Raw genomic sequence first — 16971 nt, 5'->3', positions numbered from 1 at the left:
AAACACCCTCCTACACAGGTTACATCCAATGGGGGGGGCTCTGCCCTTTGGCTGCTGTGTGTTCCCAGAGAAGGATTAGCAATGGGGCCGATGGAGCTGCAGCACTGGTAAAAATAGGATTTTGGTACTTACCAGGTAAATCCTTTTCTTTGAATCCATAGGGGGCACTGGAGTACTCTTGGGGTTATGGACGGTGTTAGCAAGGACTGGGCACTGAATATTCAAATTTCAGTAACTCTCCTCCCCTCCATACTCCCAGAATACCTCAGTGTTTTTTCCTGAGGCGAACAGGATAGAGAGGATGAACAATGGAGAATTACCTATAACATTATAACATAACGGACAACAATAAAGTTGACACATAGCGTAACTGACAACTAACCAGTTGACACCATAACCGATAAATCGGTGAGAATGTGTTACCATAAGATCCACTGAACTTACCACAACCAGGTAAAACTGCTCTGGTTGGGCGTCCAGTGCCCCCTATGGATTCAAAGAAAAGGATTTACCTGGTAAGTACCAAAATTCTATTTTCTTTTTCATCCACTAGGGGTCACTGGAGTACTCTTGGGACGTACCAAAGCTTCCCTCGTGGGCGGGAGAGCTGTTTGGCACCTGTAACACTAGGCGGCCAAAGCTATATGCTGATGCCGCAAACGTATCAAACTTGTAAAAGCGCACAAACGTGTGCACTGATGACTATGTAGCCGCACGGCAATGCTGCGTCGTAGAAGCCCCACGACCAGCTGCCCATGAAGTTTCCACAGAATGTGTGGAATGAGCTGTTACTGATGTAGGCGGCTGTAACCTAGCATGAAGGTAAGCCTGACGTATGGTCAGTATAATCCATCTGGATAAGGTCTGCTTAGAAGCTGGCCAACCCATTTTGGCAGCATCATAGAGAACAAACAACGTATCCGTCTTACAAACTGTAGACGTTCGGGATACATAAACGCGTAATGCGTGTACCACATCCAAAGTTCCAGACTGTCCTGTTAACACAGGAACTACTATTGGTTGATTGATGTGAACATATGACACTACCTTTGGCCAGAAAGCGGGATTCGTCCGAAACTCCGCTCTGTCATCATGAAACACTAAAAACGGTGGCTTGCATGCCAATGCACCCAAATCTGAAACACGCCTTGCCGAAGCGAAGGCTAGGAGAAAAATAGTTTTCCAAGTGAGAAACTTAATATCCACTTGATGTAAGAGTTCAAAGTATGAAGACTGTACAAAATCTAAAACCAGATTCAAGTCCCATGGCGCTGTAGGTGGAATGAATGGAGGCTGTACTCTGAGGACACCTTGCAGAAAGGTGTGTACAGGCGGCATTAGAGGCAATCGTCTTTGAAAGTAAATTGACAAAGCAGAGACCTACACCTTTAGTGTAGATAAACGCAGTCCTCCATCTAAGCCCGTCTGTAGAAATAACAAAAGACGGGATAACGTGAAAGATTATGTCGGAAACTTCTGAGCTTCACACCAACCTATATAGGCACGCCAAATCCTGTAATAATGAGCTGTCGTAACTGGATTTCTAGCACGTAACATGGTTGGTATAACCGATAGTGGAATGCCCTCTCTTCTTAAGAGGGCGGTCTCAACAGCCACCCCTTCAAACGCATCCGTGCTAAATCGGGGTAAAGGAATGGACCCTGTTGTAACAGGTCCGGACGTAGCGGAAGCGGCAAAGGATCGTCTGCGAGTAGCCCGTGAAGATCCGAGAACCAAGCTCTCCGAGGCCAATGAGGCGCCACCAGTATGACTGCGGCGGACTCTCGTTTGATCCGTTTTAGCAACAGAGGGAGCAGCGGAAACGGAAACAGATACACGAGGCTGTACGGCCACGCAATCGTGAGAGCATCCACTGCCACTGCCTTTGGATCTCGCATTCTGGACACATACTGGGGCTTTTGGTGATTGTGGCGAGATGCCATCAGGTCCACTTGAGGGTAACCCCACCTCTGGACCAACATGTGAAACACTTCTGGATTTAATGCCCATTCTCCTGGATGAAAATCCCGATGGCTGAGATAATCCGCCTTCTAGTTGTCCATTCTCGGAATGAACACTACCGCCAATATCACTTGGTGATGGCCGGCCCAATTGAGGATTCGAGCTACTTCCCGCATGCCATGCGGCTTCTCGTTCCTCCTTGTTTGTTGATGTACGCGACCGCCGTTGCGTTGTCTGACTGCACTTGGACAGTCTGAGACCGAAGCATGTGCACTACTTGTCGTAGCGCATTGTAAATTGGCCGGAGTTCTAGGACATTTATAGACAGCAATCTTTCGTGATCCGCCCAGAGACCCTGGAGCTGACAATTTTGAGCTACAGCTCCCCAACCTCTGAGACTCGCGTCTGTGGTTAGAACTATCCAATTCCAGACGCCGAACCGATTTCCTGCGGTTAGATTGTGTACTTGGAGCCACCAGAGTACAGAAACTCTGGCCCGTGGAGACAACCTCACCCTCTAGTGAATCTGCAGATGCGAGGCCGACCACTGTGCGAGCACATGCAGTTGAAAAGGACGTGAGTGAAATCTTCCGAACAGAAGCGATTTGAAAGCCGCCACCATTGTGCCTAACAGGCGAATGCACAAACGTACCGAGGCTTGAGCACTATTCGGACCAGATGACGAATAGTCTGTACTTTCTGTTCTGGTAGGCAAATTCTTCGATCTACCGTATCGAGAATCATCCCTAGGAATTGAAGTCGTTGAGACGGAATCCGATGTGAGTTCTTGAAGATGACAATCCAACCGTGCTGAACCAGCACATTGTACGTTAGCAATGCATGTTGAAGGCGCATTTGGTGAGACGGAGCTTTGATGAGCAAATCGTCTAAGTACGGAACTATTATCACTTCCAGGGATATAAGATGAGCCATCATAACAGACATCACTTTGGTGAATACCCTAAGCGCCGACGAGAGGGCAAACGGTAGAGCCTGAAACTGATAATGGATCTGCCGTATCGCAAAACGCAAGAACCTCTGATGAGGTGGCCAAATCGGAATGTGTAAGTACGCATCCTCGAGATCCAGCGCAATCATGAATTCCTGTGGCTCTAAACCTGCAAGTACTCTCCGCAGAGATTCCATCTTGAATCTGTAGTAAGTATGCAATATTGGCCTGACCGACCCATCCGGCTTTGGCCACAAACAGACTGGAATAATAACCCTGACCTTGTTGGTGTACAGGGACCGGAATCAAAACTGCTGAATCCAGCAGAGAGTGAATGGCAATTTACCGAACTGCCCTCTTGCCGTCCGACACAGGCAGTCCTGTCTTGAAAAACCGCAGAGGCGGTAGACAGTCGAACTCTTATCTTTTAACACTAAATTGCGGATTCACCCATCTGTGGATGTCTGGAACCACGCCAAATGAAACGTCTGAAGGCGTGCTCCCACAACTGGAGAACCGAGATGGGCTGGGAGCCCGTCCTGCCACTGGCTTGCCGGTGACCTTAGCGTCCGGACGACTGGTGTTGGTTTGTTGAAAACCACGTCCTCGACCTCGCCTACCAGGCGTGGCTGTTTCTCTACCACGGCCTCGAAAGGGCTGAGGTCTAAACGATTCGAACGCTGGTCCAGAGTATTCCGTGAAAAATACCTTTGTCCAAATCAGGACCAAACATCCTTCGCATAAGGTAATGCTTCTATTCTTCTCTCGACCTTTGGCTCCGCCTGCTAAGGACGCAGCCAGAGCGCTTGTTGTGCCACAACGAGTGACGCTGAAAGGCGAGAGCAGACGTCCGTAGAAGCTGTACATAGATAATCAGCAGCTTCGCAGATTTGATCAGCGAGAAGCATAAGGTGGACGTTTGTAGGGCGGACCTGAGTCCTGTTATCCAGACAAGCAACGCCGTAGTTACCCAAATGCCAACCAAACACGGTCGAAGCCACACCCCTGCTGCTGTATACAGCAACTTTAGCATGGGTCCCCTGGAGATGTCACTGACTTTGGAAACGGGTAACTAGACTGAAATCGGCGAGGTTTAGAAACCTGTGTATCAGGATCCTATTAACATCTTATTTAGAGATTCCTAAAAAAAAAATAAGAAACACGCTGGAGATCTGTGGTTTAGTAAAGACCACCTTATAAATTGTCAGAGCCTTTTCAGTCCCTGTAAACTTCAGAGACTGACGCACCCACACTATCTGACTGCTGGTCTATTCACCCTTCTCATATTCATCTAGCGCAGTTAGGCCTGGCATAGAATCGGCAGGATTGCAACATAGCAGAAACTGGGAATTTATAAGGCAAATGAGAACTATCTTTGCAAAATAGGAGATGAAATGGGAGTAAAAAATATACTGTGCATGTGGTAGAACTCACCGGGAACCCACTGGTACAGACATTGCAGTGAAACAACTTTTCCGTCTTTGCTGGTGACTTACTTATTATGTAACCAGACAAATAAATAGACAAAGACAGACCAATTCCACCTCCGTAAAATTGCGAAAATGTGTATATGGTCAAAGTGCAGTGCACGTGGCCAGACCATAAGAAACCTGATCCAAAAATTCCTACCAACACCCCTGCGCCATCCGGTGGAGCAGTGTTGTAGGACAGGAACGTTCTGGAAAAGAAACAGAAAGTATGATTAAAATGGCCTCCATCCATGTGCTTATAGTCAAAGAACATACAGCATATCGCCTTACATGACCATACATACATACATACATACATACAGTATTTTATATACATTTTCTATGGTATAACATTGTCTATGGCATAACAAGTGCCACACGAATGCATATATAACACAATGCAGCCCCTTCTTTAGCATAGGCTGTCTATTGCTGCTGCTGTGGCATTATCTCCCCCCCCCCCCCCCCCCCCCCCCTGCAGCCGCGCTACATGTAATAAGGACAGGGAAACTCCTGACTGCCCAGCAAGAGCCCACTAGTTACTAGAGAGCTGATTTACAGGGACAGACCGCGGCAGCAGTGTGCACTGTCCGCGGTCTGAGTGATCAGAGGCGCTGGCATCTTCCCCCCCCCCCCCCGCTACCCCCTTAGCGTGTCCAGGGAGCGCTGGCCGTGCTGAGCTGCCGGGCGTTATTGGGACAGACCGCGGCAGCAGTGAACGCTGTCCGTGGTCTGAGGGAGCAGTTACCTTCCCCTAAGCTACGGAGCCTCCCGCCGTTACAGGGACAGACCGCGGCAGCACTGAACGCTGTCCGCGGTCTGATTTTGCACTACAGGCAGGGAGCGCTGAGCACGGCGCTTGCAGCGGCCGTCCAGCGCGTCACTCTGAGCGGCGGCCGGGAATAGAGGAGCGGCGGCGGGGACGGAGCAGCGGGATGCCTCGGGCGACGCACATAGCAGTCCCCCCACACGGCGCCCGGTCATAAATACCTGGGATCCTGTGATCTGACGGGGCTTCTACAGCAAGCTCCGTTCTGCAGCCTCAGCTGAAAGTAGCTGATGTACTTGGGCTCTGACGGGGCTTCTTCCAGCAAGCTCCGTTCAGTCCTTTCTGCAGTCTCAGCTGAAGTTAGCTGAGCTGCTTGTGGCTGTGAGGGAGCTCCTTTGTGAGGCCCGACACGCCAAGAGCTGCACGTAGCAGCTTCTGTAATCCCGGACCCATAGCTTTTGTGGAAGCTGGGAAAGGATTGTAAATATATAAAAAGCAAAAATAAAAATAGAATATGTGGAGGAACTCCACACTTTGTGCTCCTATCCATGTGAGCACCGAAAAAACACTGAGGTATTCTGGGAGTATGGAGGGGAGGAGAGTTACTGAAATTTGAATATTCAGTGCCCAGTCCTTGCTAACACCGTCCATATCCCCAAGAGTACTCCAGTGACCCCTAGTGGATGAAAAAGAAAGGCCCTTTTCCTATACTTTCAAAGGATGTTTGGAGAGCCAAAAATCGGTACAGACCATTAAAAAAAAGGTACTCTACCTGCCAAAAAGGTCCAGCTGGAGGGTATGCTACTGCATCTGCAGCAAGTGTCTGCACTGTAGATAGGGGGAAAAATCCTTTTACTGCAGCGTCCTATGCAGAGTTGCCTGCCCTCCCTCATTCTGCAGGAGACTCCCTGAAATATCAGCAATCTCCCTGACTCGACCAGCAATATCCCTGATTTTACCTTACCCCCATTATATAGCTGTTACATTCTTGGGGAAAAGATAAATTAGAGATATATACATTCAAATGGGATCATCGGCGCCATTTCCCTGTATTGGTTATAAGGCACAATGATCCCTATGGCTACATTCATTTTAAATAAGGTTTCTCATGGCCACTTATAGTATATGGTATACTAACTTTGGGGCTCATTTACATTTTGATGCTAGTTATTTTCATGACACGCCTCTCCGATGCAGCAGTACACGTCCACGCTTATAGGTGTTACTTTCACATCTCGCTGAAATGCTTTTTCAAAAGTAGGCAAGTATGGTCCTATGTCTTGCTGCCAGTCCGCCTGCCCCCTCCGGCATCAACAATCCCCACTCCCTGGCCGCGGCGCAGGTGGAACAAAAGCTGCTGCGGTCACCGGCATAGATGTGTATGAAAGCGGCGCAGCGGAAGGCTTTCACAGCCCACCCTGTGCCGCATACTCTCTGAGCCCCGGAAGCCTCCTCTGCGCATGATGTCACAGAAATGCCTCCCCACCACAGCCGCGTTTAGATCGCCAGAGGCCCTGACTCCACAACACAGCACCTGGCCTGCCGGCCTGGAAGCCCCGAGATGGCTAATGTAACGGATAGAGTGGGTGATATCGCGGAGGGTAATGTCTGGACGCTGAATCAATGTAGAAAGTGACAGTGCTGTGTAGTGCAGTGGGTGTGCAGTGTCACTGACACTGCACAGCACTCTCACCTTTTACATTGATTCAGCGAGTCAGTCAGTTCTGCCAGCCAGTCACTATTGTTAGCGCCGGTGTCCCAACGCACCACATTACAGGGAAGTAGATGCACGAAATAAACTACAGTTCCCAGCAGCCCTTGGTGCAGGAACATTCCGGCGCTAAGGGCTGCTGGGAGCTGTAGTTTATTGAGTGAATCATCTTCCCTCCGGTGCTAACAATAGTGACTGGCTGCTTCGTGAGTCTCCGGGAGATCCACTGCCAAAGGGAGAACAGCAGGAGGAGAAGCATTACCCTCCCCTCCCCCACTCGCAGTACCACCAGGCCCCATCTGCGCCCCCTCTCCACAGCACCACTGCACCCGCTCCTCCCCCAACCGCAGCACCCCTGCAACCGCTCCTCCCCCACCTGCAGTGACTCCGAAAACCCACCCGCGGCACCCATGCTCCCGTACCAGCCCCTCCCCCACCTGCAGCACTCCCGGACCCTTGCACCCGCCACTCCCCCAACCACAGCACCTACTAGGTGATTCCAGTGCCAGATTAAGGACCACATGGGTCTGGAGCTGAAATTTATGAAGGGCCTATTGTGTACTGTCGCAGGGGGTGTGACTAGGGGTTGTGTCACGCAGGGCCCACCACACATTGTCCCTTGCCTGGGTCAAAACTGCCAATAATTACAGCAGCCGCTCTCAAGCCAACACGTAACTGCAGGTACTTTTTGCCTTGAGAGTGACTGCTGTAATTGTTGGAGGTCTTGAAATTGGTCCGTAAGGGTACCGAAGCATTGACACTCCAGATGACTTTATGACTGACAGCCTTTACTATAGCATGTGATGCAGGTTATACGGTTTCTGGTGGTACAGGTTGAGTATCCCTTATCCAAAATGCTTGGGACCAGAGGTATTTTGGATATGGGATTTTTCCGTATTTTGGAATAATTGCATACCATAATGAGATATCATGGTGATGGGAACTAAATCTAAGCACAGAATGCATTTATGTTACATATACACCTTATACACACAGCCTGAAGGTCATTTTAGCCAATATTTTTTATAACTTTGTGCATTAAACAAAGTGTGTCTACATTCACACAATTCATTTATGTTTCCTATACACCTTATATACACAGCCTGAAGGACATTTAATACAATATTTTTAATAACTTTGTGTATTAAACAAAGTTTGTGTACATTGAGCCATCAAAAAACAAAGGTTTCACTATCTCACTCTCACTCAAAAAAGTCCGTATTTCGGAATATTTGGATATGGGATACTCAGCCTGTATTACATTTCCATTCTTCTATATCTATCTTTCTCTCTCTATATATATAATATATCGTACATAATTTTAGTGGTGTGCAGATGCGCTAAAGTGCATCTGAGATGGAAGATGCTAGGTTGGAGGTAACAATGGTGGTGTGTGGTGAAGGGTAGAAGGACCACAGGGTAAAGAGGATGTAGCATATAAATTAGTTATAAATAAGCTTAATACAGTAGTTCAGTGTAGTCAGTGAAACACAGGAGTGGGTAACAAATCATATTGTAAATAACTAATAAATCAAGTATATCAGTAAATGATAGTAGTTAGCCTAGGTGTCTGTGTTGGTGATTAATCAGTGGTGGCATGCAGTTGGAAAAACACAGTGCAGTGAGGTTGTGATGCAGGTAGATTTTATTAGTAATAAATCAATACAGTTCAATCAATGTGGCCACGGGTGGATTGGGAACAAAAAGCGGCCCTGGAAGAATTTGTACTAGTGGCCCCACATGGGCAGCACCAGAGGTGTAAGGTCTAGCCATGGGCCATGGCAGCAGCACCCTTCCCCCAAGACTTTCCAGATAGTGGGCATGTCCAGCATCAAGGGGGAAGTTAAAAAGAAATAAAAGTAAATATTATGAGCACATTATATGATACACCTTCAGAATTTAGGAAACTGTATAATTCTTTAGAAATAATATTTTCTTGCTTATTACACCAACCGTATCCCAATCACTATTCACTCAATCTTATATGTCAGCCAAGCAGGCAGACAGAGCATACACTAGATCATCTGCAATCACAGGCTAAGTGGCAAAGTCATTTTCATATATGCAAATTATTTTGCATCTTATTCATTATGTCTAGAAAAAGGACCACATGTCCTCAAACAAAACAGGCCCCACAGGTGCGTCGGCCCACCGGGAAACATCCCTGAAAGCCCTATGGACAATCCGCCTCTGAAAGTGGCCCATGGGAGAGTATTAAAACAATCTAAAAAACCTACAGTACTGTATTAAGGTTGGTGATGTAGGTGCTGGCCAGTGTCTAATAAGAGTGTGTAGAATGTAATGTGTGTACAACACATACAACATGAAATATTTGACAGTACTCAGGGTGCGTGTGTGAGGGAAGTATATGAAGACGGGTATGGATGTGGGGAGCAGCGGCGGTCAGTAGAAGTTCTCTAGGGGAACACTTGCATAGCAATGACCTGGGAATAACAGCTAGCCGTCCGGCTTTGAGTATCGGCTTGTGGTATTGTGATGCCTTGCGCTCGGTCAGTTCATTTATAGAGTATGACGGTTTGTACAACTAATAGGCCCTACACACTGGCCGATTTTTTTAAAGATATGAACGATCTCGTTCATAAATGAACGAGAACTCGTTCATATCTTTCAGTGTGGAGGCTCCAGCGATGAACGATGCGCGGTCCCGCGCTCGTTCATCGCTGGTCCCCCGTCGGCTGTGCATGCAGGCCAATATGGACGATCTCGTCCATATTTGCCTGCAGTTCTATGGAGCCGCGTGACGGGGGGAGTGAAGAAACTTCACTCCCCCCGTCACTGCCCCCCCCCCCCCCCCCGCTGCCAGGTCGCTCGTCGGCCGTATCCGCCGTCGGGCAGCTCGGCGGCGGGTCGGCCTTACAGTTGGTGGGAGATGCGTGCCTCTGTCTGCAGCAGCTATTTATCCCGGCTTAGCAATCAGCAGCAGCCAGATAACTCAGTCACGATCTCTTGAGCTGTCTTCCAGAAGCTAAGCTTGACTGCTGCCAAGGGCAGATTGGGATGGAAAACCAGCTGAGGAAACCTCTGTAAGCAGCCTCAGTGGAGGCGGGGTTTGCTGAGGGCAGGATCCAGGGCTGGTTCTAGACCTTATGGCACCCAGGGTGAACGATTCCTTTGGTGCCCCCCTTTTCTCCATTTAAAACAGGGACAGTGCTCGCTTCATTGGGGAAGGGGCATGGCCACATAATAGTACCAATTCACATTATACCACACCGTAGTCTCCATCAGTCACATTACACCACACAGTAGTACCCCTTATACACGCCAGGTAGACCCCCTTATACACAACCGGTAGGTAGAGCCCCTTTTATACATGTTGCGCTAGGTAGAGCATGTTATACAAACTGCACCAGGTAGCCCCTTATACACATTGCACAAGGTAGCCCCTTATACACATTGCACAAGGTAGCCCATTATACACATTGCGCCAGGTAGCCCCTTATACACATTGCGCCAGGTAGCCCATTATACACAGTGCGCCAAGTAGCCCATTATACACATTGCACCAGATAGCCCCTTATACACATTGCGCCAGGTAGCCCATTATACACAGTGCGCCAAGTAGCCCATTATACACATTGCGCCAGATAGCCCCTTAGACACATTGCACCAGGTAGCCCATTATACACGTTGTGACAGGTAGTACATTGCACCAGGTAGCCCATTATACACACTGCACCAGGTAGACCATTATACACAGTGCGCCAAGTAGCCCATTATAAACATCGCGCCAGATAGCCCCTTATATACATTATGCCAGGTAGCGCCTTATACAAATTGCACCAGCAAGCTGTCACTCACCATTTGGCGCCTGTGGTCCTCCAGCTCTATGTTCTTGTCATACTTCTGCGGTGGGGTGCGGGCAGCGTGAAGTGGCCAGAATGGGGGGCGGCCGGCCGAAGCAGGAAGTGGCGAGGGGCACTGCGGTGCAGGCAGCAGATGGGTGCTGATGGCGCTGGCAGAAAGACTGCGGCCTCAGGCTGCAGCGTCTCGGGTGCCCGCACCTAAAACCGCCACTGGCAGGATCCCCTGAGCTGGACGAACAGTGACCCTCCACACCTCCACCCCCGCAGTCAACACTGCTAACAAAGCCCCTCCCAGTGCACATAATGCAGCCGAATGCACAAGGACCGAGCATCCACAGACGTGCAGATCACCCACCTGTGTATGGCCTCCAATGTGACCAACCCAGAGTCTGTGCACGCAACTATTCCCAGCAACATGCCCATGTTACCACACACACAAAGCCTGCCCCCGCTCCCTACACACACAGCCTATTTCCCCAGTACACACACACACACACACACACACACACACACACACACACACACACACACACCTCTTAATATAGGAAATAAGGGGGCACCAATATTTATCCTGCCTCCGGGCAACTGGGATGAACTTGCGCCACTAACCCCCACACAGCCTGGCCCTCCAGTCACCATACACACACACACACTCACCTTGTTCCCTACACACACCTGTCCAGCCTGCCCCTTTCAACACACATAGCCTGTTTCCCACAGCCCTCCTACTCTCCCCTGTTTCCACCAGTCACTGCGCCTTGCGGACACAGCAGGAACAGACAGGCCGACCAGGAAAAGGGGGCGTGGCCTAATCACGGACCCGTGACCATGCCCCCTTTGGAGGGAAAAAACTACCATTAAGTAAGCACCACTAGCTGGCTCGTCAGAGGGGTCACGGGACTGAAACAGCAGCTACGTCACTGTCACTATGCGTCCCTGGAGGCAAGTACACTGCTGGCTGCTGCTGTGGTGCACGGGAGAGGGGAGGCGCCTGTGGCATGTCTCACAAAGTGTGAGGTCACGGCGCAGGGGAGGAGAAATCTTTTCGGCGCAGAGAGAGCTTTTGAGGCTTCTCTGGTGCTGCTGACTTGCTGTGATAGGAAAAATATTTTTTCCTGTTTCCAGCAGAAGGGGATCCTGTGGGCCTATTTTGATGGGGGGGCCTGGAGCTGCAGCTCCACCCGCCCCATTGTTAATCCGGCCCTGGGTGATTCATCAGGCCCTGCGTGCGCTGTTCACGCCGTTGCAAGGGGCTACGGAACCCTTAACCATTGCACGCCCTTTGTCCGTGCAATATTTAACCACTCACACAATTATGATTGGAGATAATACTCCATATAATAAAAATATTGCATGCCACAAGGGCGTGCAAGGGTTAAGGGGGCGTAGCCCCTTACGACTGTGTGAAGAGCGCCCGTAGGACGCGATGAATCACCTAGTTATGGATAAAAACTAATTGGGTCATTAGGTCGGCCAAGTTCCTTAAACCGGTAATGTTTGCTGCAATAGATTTGTATAATAGCTTTGTGTTAACCCAACTAGTTTTTCTTAATCTAATCCATATTACATTTGATTGGGGGATATTTGCAGCAAATATTGTTTTGTAAATACTCCACCCCCTCCAGCAGCTTCAGAAAGGTGTCACATAGGAGGTTTTGTCCCTGAATAGCTTCGTCCTCACATGAATATTTATTAACAGTTTCTTATATAGCGCAGCAAATTCCGTTTACAGTTGGAAACAACAATGATAAAACAAAACTTGGTAATAACAAACAATCATAGAGGTAGGAGGGCCCTGCTCTCAAACTTACACTCTAAAGGGAAATAGGCATGGATACACAAGGATAAGTGCTATCTATTGCATAATGGTTCACCAGATTGCAAAGGTTCTTGGTGGGCTGCATGAGTTGGCTACACAGCAATGATGAACCAGGGTCAGGGGAAGGGAAACAGAAAGTATGTGGAGGATATAATTGGATAGGAAAGCTTATGAAGGTTATTATTATTACCAGTTATATATATAGCGCACACATATTCCGCAGCGCTTTACAGAGAATATTTGGCCGTTCACATCAGTCCCTGCCCCAGTGGAGCTTACAATCTATATTCCCTACCACATGTACACACACACATTCACACTAGGGTTAATTTTGTAGGGAGCCTATTAACCTACCAGTATATTTTTGGATGCCTGAAGGTTTGGAGACTAGAGGAGAGTCTTATTGTACGTGGTAGGGCATTCCGCAGTGTGTGTGCAGTCCGAAGAAAGTCCTGCGATCAGCATGGAAGCAAGTAATGGGTGTGGATGAGAGACATAGATCTTGTGAAGAGGTCGGGTTGGGAGATATTTTGAGATAAGCGAGGAGATGTATATTGGTGTAGTTTGGTAAATGGCCTTGTGTGTGAGTATAAGTATTTTACAATGAATAAGGTAGAATCAGGCTTACCGACTTTCCAGCTGTCCCATTTGAGAGGGGGCAGCCTGGTTGGTATTACAGGGGGTCTGGCCAAGTCGTGGGTAGGTGGTACAGGGGGGTGGATGCACGAAAGCATCATCTATTCAAAGCTGGAATTACCAGCATTGAATTGCGGGGGTGGGGCTATGATGACGCAATTCAGAGTTTATCGCGTCCTTGGCCTCCCCGGACCGCCCACTATGAAGGGCGGTTGAGGATGGATACGTGGGGTGAGACTAGATCCAGGAGACTTGCCTACCTTTTCGGGGGGGAGCCTTCCAGCCGATCCAGCAGGGTAGGCAAGCATGCGTAGAATACAGGTAACCAATGGATGGACTGGCAGAGCGGATCTGCAGATGATGAACGTCTAGCGAGGAAGATTAGCCTCGCAGCTGCATTCAGAATGGATTGTAATGGTGAGAGTCTTGTTTTGGGAAGACCAGTCAGGAGACTATTGCAGTAATCAATGCGGGAGATAATAAGAGCATGGATTAGAGTTTTAGCAGTGTAAGGTATGGTCTTATTTTGGATATGTTTCTTAGATGTATGCAGAGCCGGATTAACAATGGGGCGGGTGGAGCTGCAGCTCCAGGCCCCCCCATCAAAACAGGCCCACAGGATCCCCCTGTGCCAAAAGATTTCTCTCCTCCTCCCCTGCGCTGTCACACTGTGAGATAGCCACAAGCGCCTCCCCTCCACCGTGCATAATAACAGCAGCCGGCGCAGCGGTGGACTTGCTTGCTGGGACGCAGAGTGACAAGCTGATTGTCTGGTACCGTGACTCCTCTGCTGGGCCGGCTAGTGGTACTGGTACTCGTTTAATGGTAGGGGTTTGTTCCCTAAAAGGGGGCGTGGTCACGGGTCCGTAATTAAGCCACGCCTTTGACTGGTTGGTCTGTGTGCAATGCTGTGTCCGGAAGGCTCAGTGTGACTCTGGGAACGGAGGAGAGTGGGAGGGCTGTTGGGAACAGGGTACGTATGTTGGAAGGGACAGGCTGGGGGTATGGGTAGGAACTGGCGTGAACAGGGTGACTGTATGTATATGGTGATTAGAGGGGGCAGGCTCTGTGTGTGGGAGGGGAGGGGCTTGGGGGTACACGGTGTGTGTGTGTGTGTGTGTGTGTGTGTGTGTGTGGACTGGGGAAATAGGCTGTGTGTGTGTGTGTGCGTGTGTGTGTGCGTTTGTGTAGGGACTCTGGAAATAGGCTATTTGTGTGTAGGGAGTGTGTGTGTGTGTGTGTGTGTGTGTGTGTGTGTGTATGTGTATGTGTGTGTGTGGGGAGGAACAGGCTTTGTGTGTGTGTGCATATGTGTAGGGACTGGGGAAATAAGCTGTGTGTGTATGTTGGGGGGGACAGGCTTAGTGTGTGTGTGCGCGTATGTGTAGGAACTGGGGAAATAAGCTGTGTGTGTAGGGAGTGTGTGTGTGTGGGGGGGGGAGAAGGCTTTGCGTGGATGTGCGTATGTGTAGGGACTCTGGAAATAGGCTGTGTCTGTGTAGGGAGTGTGTGTGTGGGGGGGGGGACAGGCGTTGTGTGTGTGCGCGTATGTGTGGGGACGGGAAATAAGCTGTGTCTGTGTAGGGAGTGTGTGTGTGTGTGTGTGTGTGTGTGTGGGGGGGGGACAGGCTTTGTGTGTGTGTGTGTGTGTGTGTGTGCATTTGTGTAGGGACTCTGGAAATAGGCTGTGTGTGTAGGGAGTGCGTGTGTGGGGGGGGGCAGGCTTTGTGTGTGTGTGGGGGGGACACAGGCTTTGTGTGTGTGTGCGTATGTGTAGGGACTGGGGAAATAGGCTGTGTGTGTGTAGGGAGTTCGTGTGTGTGTGTGGGGGGGGACAGGCTTTGTGTGTGTGTGCGTATGTGTAGGGACTGGGGAAATAGGCTGTGTGTGTAGGGAGTGTGTGTGTGGGGGGGGGGGACAGGCTTTGTGTGTGCGTATGTGTAGGGACTGGGGAAATAGGCAGTGTGTGTGTGTAGGGAGTGTGTGTGTGTGGGGGGGGGAGGACAGGCTTTGTGTGTGTGCGCGCATATGTGTAGGGACTGGGGAAATAGGCTGTGTGTGTGTGTGTGGGGGGGGGCAGGCTTTGTGTGTGTGCGTATGTGTAGGGACTCTGGAAATAGGCTGTGTGTGTGTGTGTGTGTGTGTGTGTGTAGGGAGTGTGTGTGTGTGGGGGGGGGGGCAGGCTTTGTGTGTGTGTGTGTGTGTGTGTGTGTGTGTGTGTGTGCGTATGTTGGGACTGGGGAAATAGGCTGTGTGTGTGTAGGGAGTGTGTGTGTAGGGAGTGTGGGGGGGCAGGCATTGTGTGTGTGTATGTGTAGGGACTCTGGAAATAGGCTGTGTGTGTGTAGGGAGTGTGTGTGTGTGTGTGTGTGTGTGTGTGTGTGTGTGTGTGTGGGGGGGGGGGGGGGGCAGGCTCTGTGTGTGTGTGCGTATGTGTAGGGACTGGGGAAATAGGCTGTGTGTGTGTGTAGGGAGTGTGGGGAGGGGGCAGGCATTGTGTGTGTGCGTATGTGTAGGGACTCTGGAAATAGGCTGTGTGTGTAGGGAGTGTGTGTGTGTGTGTGTGTGTGTGTGTGTGTGTGTGTGTGTGTGTGTGTAGGGAGTATGTGTGTGTAGGGAGTGTGTGTGGGGGGGCAGGCATTGTGTGTGTGCATATGTGTAGGGACTCTGGAAATAGGCTGTGTGTGTGTAGGGAGTGTGTGTGTGTGTAGGGAGTGTGTGTGTGGGGGGGCAGGCTTTGTGTGTGTGTGTGTGTGTGTGTGTGTGTGTGTGTGTGTGTGGAGTGTGTGTGGGGGGCAGGCATTGTGTGTGTGTGCGTATATGTAGGGACTCTGGAAATAGGCTGTGTGTGTGTGTGTAGGGAGTGTGTGTGGGGGGGCAGGCTTTGTGTTTGTGTGTAGGGAGTGTGTGTGTGTAGGGAGTGTGTGTGTGGGGGGGCAGGCATTGTGTGTGTGCGTATGTGTAGGGACTCTAGAAATAGGCTGTGTGTGTGTAGGGAGTGTGTGTGTGTGTGTGTGTGTGTGTGTGTGTGTGTGTAGGGAGTGTGTGTGGCGGGCAGGAATTGTGTGTGTGCGTATGTGTAGGGACTGTGTGTGTGTGTGTAGGGACTAGGGAGTGTGTGTGTGTGTGGGGGGGGGGGCAGGCTTTGGGCCAATACGGGGAGGGTTGCTGCTCGGGGGATTCCGCAAGTGGCGGTTTTAGGTGCTGGCTAGCAGGGCGGGTGACAAAGGCACCATCGGCACCCGTCGCTGCCTGCATCGCAGTGCCTCCTGCCGCTTCCTGCTGCCGGCCACCCCCCCCCTCTCCTGGCCCATTCCTGCCGGCCGCCTCATGCCACTACTCACTCACCCTCAGCTTCACGCTGGGCGGAAGTACGAGAAGAACATAGAGCCGGGGAACCACAGTCGCCAGATGGTGAGTGACAGCTAACTGGTGCAATTTGTATAACGGGCTACCCGGCGCAATGTGTATAAGGGGCTATGTGGCGCAATGTGTATTATATATATATATATATATATATATATATATAAAAATAGATATGGAAGAATGGAAATGTAAGACCACCAGAAACAGTATAACCTGCATCACATGTTGTAATAAAGGCTGTCAATCATAAAGTCACCTTAAGTGTCGATGCTTCGGTCCCCTTCCAGACCAATTTCAAGACCACCAACAATTACAGCAGCTGCTCTCAATCCAAAAAGTACCTGCAGTTACTTGTTGGCTGGAGAGCGGCTGCTGGAATTATTGGCAGCTTTGACTCGGGTAAGGGACATTGGGGCAGATGTATTAAACCTGGAGAAGTGATAAAGCAGTGATAAGTGCAATGTGA

Source organism: Pseudophryne corroboree, chromosome 11, assembly GCF_028390025.1.
Source record: "Pseudophryne corroboree isolate aPseCor3 chromosome 11, aPseCor3.hap2, whole genome shotgun sequence".
NCBI lineage: Eukaryota > Metazoa > Chordata > Amphibia > Anura > Myobatrachidae > Pseudophryne > Pseudophryne corroboree.
The sequence above is the reverse complement of the archived record's forward strand: the minus strand, read 5'-3'. Positions refer to the sequence as shown.